The 6,514-nt window shown below is 43.9% G+C and overlaps 1 long non-coding RNA gene across 1 annotated transcript in view; it reads left to right on the top strand.

The window, feature by feature from the left end:
* The first annotated feature begins 489 nt into the window (after window positions 1-489).
* LOC109321082 overlaps window positions 490-6,514 on the top strand; it is a 7,835-nt gene continuing 1,810 nt past the window's right edge. Inside the window, exons 1-2 of the long non-coding RNA XR_002103974.1 lie at window positions 490-500; window positions 1,991-1,996. This is a non-coding gene — a long non-coding RNA (uncharacterized LOC109321082). The remainder of the gene's footprint in view (window positions 501-1,990; window positions 1,997-6,514) is intronic.

Consider the following 6,514-nt stretch of genomic DNA (forward strand, 5'->3'; position numbering starts at 1 on the left):
AAGCAGGTCTCACAGTACAGAGTGGGGCAAAAAAGCCCTACAGTGGGTGCATCTACAAGAGACACTAAATGGCATTAGACTAATTCTACTGTGCATCAGTACATTATGCCAAAAGCCATGTTATTGCACTAATACACAGGTTTAGTCTACTGCACATTAGTGTCATTTAAAAGGCATGCACCAGCATGATTATAGGTACTGTACTTAATGTACAGTAACCACAGTGCATTAATGCACATGTAGACATGCCCAGTCTATGACAATCTGATTTAAGGGGGGAATTCCTACATGATCCCAATCTAGCACTATGCAGGGGACAAGAAGCTGCAGTAATTGATGGGAGAAGCCCAGAGGGGATCTACTGATCATCTATCTATTTTTCATCCCTTCACTTTACAGGTGAAGGTATGTAAGAGCCCGTGAAGCTTCTCTAGGCATTGTAGCAAAGTCATCTCCATGGAGTATCTTTTCAGCAGCTCTATAAAATGTGGAAGGAAAGAGTCCCAAATTGGCACATGCACAAGGCCCAAGATTTGCCTCCTGTGTTTTTAATGCAGTCCTATCACTAAACAATAGTAACGGGCAAGAACTATGGAGTTCTCTAAACGAATGGAAAGAGAAACAAGAGACCTCTGAAGTAAGGATGTACAAGGCACTGGTTCTCAAGGGAAAGAACTTTATCATTTAGCTGCTTATCTTTTAAATCTATGTGATTGTACTATCTCACTCAGTTTGGATATTCTGTTAATGACATGGCAACCCAAGCAGCAGTAATGTTATTTTTAAACAGAACAAAAAAAAATTAATTTCATAGCTTTGAACTTCAAGGTTGGCCAAATATAAATTGAAAGCAAAATGAGATAGAAGCAAAACCAGATAGATAGAAACTACCACATGAATTCTTAACAGAGATTTAGAACCTGCCAAATTTCACTCATCCTTTGGCACAATGCTTAACCTCAGATACTTATTGCATAGAAATTCATTATACATCTATTCTCATGTAATGAGTTATGTACACTTTTTGTATGCCTACAAAGGTGGAACAAGGCAACTGGGTACTTGGGGCAACTGCAACGCATGGGGGCAGTGGCAACTTCCAGCTGCTGCCATGCCACTGGCATGATTACAATGGCTGTGGCACAGTATTTTTTTCTGCCTCCCCCTCAAGCCAGCACCAAGGGCATCTTCCCCAGTTTCCCTGTCCTAGTTATATTTCTGTACAACTAGAACAGGGATGTCAAACTCATACTAGGCCATAACCCAAGTCTGGACCATAGGGGTTCCTCTAGGGCTGGATTCACAGGGCCAGCAGCAACTGCATCAGAGCTGCATGTGGGCAGCAATAAGGAGCCATGCTTAGGCACCAGCACAGGTCTGGGAGTAGGCAGCAGGGCAGGTCCAGGGGCTGCTGCTGATGGCCATGTCCATTGGGTTCGAGGGACCCCAAATTCTGTGGCAAGCCACGCCCTCCAATTTCCAGTACCCCACCAGGCTGCCAACAGGCTAGATGGAACAAGCCAGATTTTGCCTATGAACCATAAATTGGACACCCCTGGATTAGGGACTTGTTACACATTACAGTTTGGGCTGCTCAAATGTTGTTCAGCTGTAAAGCTAAATTGACTTTGGAACAATCACACCTTAAAGTTAAAAACTTTTTCTGACCCTCCCCAACCTGCACAGCTGTGACTTATCACTAGAGTGCTGGTGAGCAGGGTTGGACTAGGGCTGGGGTGAGCAATGATTTTGGGTGGAGGGCCGCTTACTGAGTTTTGGCAAACCATCGAGGGCTCCATGATAGGCACCCAGGGGCAGATAAATATTGATTTTCTAAATTTTTTAGGGGTCCCACGGGCCGGATAGAATGGCCTAGTGGGCTGCATCCAGCCCCTGGGCTGCATTTTGTCTGCCCCTGGACTAGGAGCTATAGCTATGAGTTACCACTACAGAATTGGTGAGCCATTACAGTCTTCTACACCTGCTCCAGGTGGGGGTGTGGAGAGAGATGGGGTGTGGGGATGGGAACATAAAGCTGGGAGGCAAAGAATTAATGTGATGGGGTGGGTAATAGGGGTAGAGGAAGGGTGGTGAAATTAAAAATAAGTTTAAAAAAAAGGAATTTTAGAAAGAAATAGAGGAAGTAAATTAAAGAAGGTTTCATGTTTTAACAAACTGGGATTTGGGATTGGGGTGTTGGAGGGTGCTGGTCCAGGGGGGGCATCCTTTGGCTCATGCTGGAGAAGATGGCTGAGTTGGAGGTCAAGAAAAAGTTTCTGCTTGCTGCTGGCACATGCTCTGAAGGCTGTTTGCACAGGGTTGCAGCCCTGGGAATGGGAAGGTCACACTCCTGAGGATGGGAGGGGAAGTTGGCTTGATGCCAGAGCTACCACCTGAGCAATAGAGTTCAGGGGGTGGAAAGTTTGTCTACCCAAAATAGGATGGTGAAAGAGGGGACACTGCATCCTGGCATACTGGAGGACTTCAGCTTGGGCACCTCATTTGTGGGGAGTGGCCACACATCAATGGAACACAAGTTGGGTAATGTAGATCAGAAATAAAGCTGCCCTGGAGTGGTGCAACTTTAAAGCTAGTTTCAGGTGTTAATGTGTTCACAATCCAGGGATTAAGAGGTCCAGGAGCTGGCTAGAATTAATGTGTAAAAAGGGCCTTAGAATATATTTGATATAATGTGCTGTTGCCGATTGTAAAGTACATAATTTGCAGGCCTCATCTGAAAGCCTGAGGAGAAGCCAAGTTTTCTGTGGGAGCTCAGAAGACCTGCCTAGTCAGTTTTCTGAGGCCCAGATCAGTGCAAGCTACAAGCAGAATTCTACTACTTTTTTACCAGCCTGCCATCATCCCCTGTACTACTATTTGTACTGCCACAGGCCACTTGTACATGTGACACCATTACCATGTACACAGATTTGATGCTTCAAAATAAGCAAGTTTAAATGTTATAAACCTATTTAATTTAGTGAGGATTAAAACCCATGGTGTGTACATGCACCCCTAAGAACTAAACTCCCATCATGTGTCCAAGCATCCACAGTGACTTTGTTAGTCTGACACTCTTTAGCTTAGCTTTGTACAAGGCAGGAATAGAGATGTGAGGGCCCCACACAATCCTTCCCTCTCTTTTGGAGTTACATTGGCTAACCCTCATTTATATAAAAATATATTACACAAAATACATTCTGTCATTGTACATACAGATACATTTCAGGCAAACTGACTAATTTTATAGCAATATGGATGTATTTTCTAGTGTATTTGTATGTTATTAAATCTGCATAACTCTTACATGGGAAATATTGGAAAATACTTTCAGTGGAACTTTGTAGATCAAGGACCAGCTAGCAAGGAGTCTGCTCTTCCTTTTGTGTGTATCACTGGCAAAACTCAACATATATACAGACCCTGCAGTCACAGAATACCCTCACTTCTCATTCCTAAAGGTTCTTTCAGCAAGAGTTAAAACTGAATGAGCTGTCACAAATGTGTGGAAGGTGTAGCCAAGGCAACATGGGTATATACTCCCCTTCTCCAATTGAAGGGGATTGTTAGCTGGCAGGTGTGCTGTGAGGTGGGAACTGTAGACCGCTCAGGTTCCCTCCTTCCCTGGCCAGGACAGTCAGGGGACTTAACTATATACAAATTTATTTACATTAACTTATCGCAAGGGAAAGGAACATGGATATAACATATGTACACTGTATATATATATATTTATAAGATATCTAAACCAGTAGCATATACAATATCCTCTGGTTAAATGACATAAAACCTTATACCAGTGCTCCAGATACAGGTAAGTCACAGGTAAGTATCTGATCTGAAACAGATAAACCCTAAAGATGAACTCAATCCCGAGAGGAAACCCCAATGCCCTTGGGCTTTTCCCAAGCCCTACAAAGAAGCTGGTAACTTTAAAGAGGCCCTCTCAGTGGGACCTCCCCTTTCAGGAGCCCTTAAATAACCAGGGGAGAGACTCCCTCCCCTGTGGGAATCCTCTTTTCCCTGCAGCCTATGGCTCCCAGCCCTGGATGGTGGTCCTTGTTCTCTGTGCCAGGCTGCTCTCTTGCCTGCAGTAGGCTTGGCGGGGGAGGGAGGATCACTGTCCCCTGGAACAGGGCTCCACTATGCAGGGCTTCTGGGGCCTCTGGCTTGGCCCTGTCGGCTGGCTCAGTAGCCCGATCATCATCTGGCTCTCTGGACTCAACCTTTTGCTATGGGTCGGAGGCCTCAGCTGCCTCCTGCAGCACCAGGCTTGGTCCACTCCTGGACCCTCCATGCAACATCTCCTGCACTGAACTCCCAGCCTCATCCCGGGGGTTGAGGACCTGAGCCGCCCAAGCGCTCCAAAGGTCCTACTCCATGCACCATCCTGTGTGCCGTGTCTCTGGCCGCATGCCAAAGGTTGCAGACCTGAGCCATCTCACACTGCTCCCAGGGTCTGGACGCCATGTGCCGTGCTGAACACCGAGAGCCTAGCTGCTACAGCCATCTGCCATTCCCTGCTGATGCAAGTCTTCAGGGATGTGTCTGGGCTACTGCTTTGCCCTGCTGAGCAGCTCTCCTCAGCTCTTTCAAGCCCCGCTCTTCTCTCTCTCAGATGTGCTCCCCTCATGCTAGGCATGCAGCTCCTTTTATATGCTCCAGGGCTCCGCCCCTGAAGTCTTCCGGACCTGAGTGTTGCAGTTTTCAATCAGGTCCACAGAGGGGGAGGGGGGAACTCCTCTCTCCCTCCCCTCAGACAAGGGGCATGACTGAACTCCTCTTGTTGCCTCCTGATTGGGGGATGAGATCCACCAATGACAACAGCAAGATTTCAAGCCTGGGATTCAACCCAAGCTCCAAAAGGCAAGCCTGCTATGAAGGTAAGAAAGCCCTTCTTCCCTGTTTGTAGCAGCCTCTACCACAAGAGACATGCTGAAGGCCTTTCACAGAATATCACTTATTTTCTTCCTTGTTGTTAAACTTAATCCAAAATAAAGCAATTTACCCTGAAGTAAAAAGATATGGCTGTTCTCTGTGAATGTTGGGGGGTGGAGACAACACAGCCTTTTTGTTTTCTCTTTGATCCAAAGTGCTATTTGGAAATAGTGTCAGACATATAAATTGGATTTTTCAACTAATCAGGCCCTAAAGAAAACAGATGTTTCTGCTACTAAAAGTTTCTCCATTTCACTTGGGTTCAGCTTAGTTTTGGGTGTGGGAGAGGGAATGTATTAGCTCTTATATTTTACTTAATTATCCTTTGTTTCACTGCAGAAGAGAGTGGGTTTTTTTCTATATCTCTCTTCTTGGTCAATATTCTACTGAGTTTTTCCTAGGTAAATCATTATTCTTTTTATTACAGGAGTGACTGGAGACTCAACTCAAGACCAGGGGCCTATATCTTGTTGCTAGGTACTGGCCAAACACACAAAACTAGACAACTCCATCTCCAAAGCTTTACAATCTAAGGGAACACAAAAACACCAACAGATTAAATGATCTGGCCAAGATCAGCAGTAGAGCCAAGAACAGAACACAGACTCTCTTCATTTTTAGTCTACTTTTTTATCCCTGAACCTTTGCTGCCTCTTGCATCTGCAATAAATGAAGAAGAATTTGGCTCCTTTCAAAAGATGTAGGTAAAAAATGGTATAGTATAAGGTCATGGAAAGTTCTTAATGCAGTAATCTGTACTGCACTTCCAGTGTGCAGAGAAGTCTTCATGCCTTATTCAGGCAGTTGGACATAGTTCTATGTAAAAGAGCACGCACGGATGTGATCATTGTATTTATTATTGATTAATCTGCCGTGGATACTTAGATGTAAATGACATATACAATAACATATGATGTTATTGTATTAAAGCAGCATTAACCTGTTTAATATTAACTGTTAGTAAAATAAAAATAAAACAAAGAAGAAAGTAACAAAAATTGAAACAACATTCAATAAAATGAATTTTCAGACAAGAGAAAGGTCATTTCGTACTATTTTCAGTAACTTGGAAAAATTGTTGGGAAATTATAATTTAATTAACAAATATCTTTATAAGCCAAATATTGTAACATGAATCAGTTACTTAGCATGAATTTTAAAACTGTTCTTAGGAAAAAGTTTATCATGAAAAGCGGAAAATCCTGAATAATTCTAGAAACATTAAATATTTGTCCTTTATTTAAAATAAAAATAGACTAATCTCTTTCATGTCTTTCATTTTCAATTATTAAATCTGATTTTTATGAATACAAAAGTGCCTCTCCTAATAAAAAAAATGTTCAGATTTCAACAACTAATTCAGCCTCCACTGAGGAGTAAGTGGTGAGTTGTTATTAAGGAATAATAATGTACTCTGTCGCGGGGCACTCCCGCGCCCCGCTCCTAAGGAGACGCCCCAGGGAGGGGAGAGGTGTAACAGGGCACCAGGGTGCCTGCTACTAGCAGGAGGAATAGGGCTGCTGAAGCACCCTGGAGCAACACAGATGGGGGTTGCTAGGGCAACCAGGCAGGTCAT

This window comes from Crocodylus porosus, unplaced genomic scaffold, assembly GCF_001723895.1.
Source record: "Crocodylus porosus isolate Cpor-Errol unplaced genomic scaffold, CroPor_comp1, whole genome shotgun sequence".
NCBI classification, from domain to species: Eukaryota; Metazoa; Chordata; order Crocodylia; family Crocodylidae; genus Crocodylus; species Crocodylus porosus.